This window comes from Zingiber officinale, chromosome 4A (genome assembly GCF_018446385.1).
Source record: "Zingiber officinale cultivar Zhangliang chromosome 4A, Zo_v1.1, whole genome shotgun sequence".
Lineage (NCBI taxonomy): Eukaryota > Viridiplantae > Streptophyta > Magnoliopsida > Zingiberales > Zingiberaceae > Zingiber > Zingiber officinale.
The window spans coordinates 49,122,431-49,122,994 of NC_055992.1; the positions used below are offsets into that span (position 1 = coordinate 49,122,431).

At 43.4% G+C, this 564-nt stretch overlaps 1 non-coding gene across 1 annotated transcript; it reads right to left on the reverse strand.

Annotated features, from left to right (window-relative positions):
• Nucleotides 1–249: 249 nt before the first annotated feature.
• Nucleotides 250–356, reverse strand: LOC121973961. Its single transcript, XR_006109861.1, has one exon. It is a non-coding gene; the product is annotated as a small nucleolar RNA R71 (small nucleolar RNA).
• Nucleotides 357–564: the final 208 nt, after the last annotated feature.

The following is a 564-nucleotide window of genomic DNA, read 5'->3' on the forward strand; positions in this document are numbered from 1 at the left end:
CAGCGAAATAAATTTGGAGGGGGACCACACGAAGACCTGAATTATCATCTAGAGCTGTTTTATGAAATTTGTGGCATGATGAAGGTGAATGAGGTTCCTCGAGAATCGGTGAGACTGCTTCTTTTCGGATTCTCTCAGAAAGACAGGGCCAAGCAGTGGTTGAATTCTCTACAAGCAGATAGCATATCATCTTGGGAGCAATTTGAGCAGAAATTCTTAGACAAGTTCTACCCCCCAAGCAAGACTGCCCAGATGAGAAACTTGATTGCCAGTTTTAAGCAGATAGACTCAGAATCCCTATTTGAAGCCTAAGACCGGTTCTAGAGCATTCAGAGACAGTGCCCCCATCATGTCCTTGAGAAGTGGCTGGTCCTACACACCTTCTATAATGGAATAAATTATCACACGAAGGTATCATTGGATTCTGTGGCAGGAGGAGCACTGATGAACAAAAGCCTTGATGAAGCTGAAGAGATAATAGAAAATGTGGCACTAAACCACCATTAGTGGGCATCTGAAAGATATAGCGGTGCTTTCTCAGGAAATTAGATGAAGGCGTAAGGA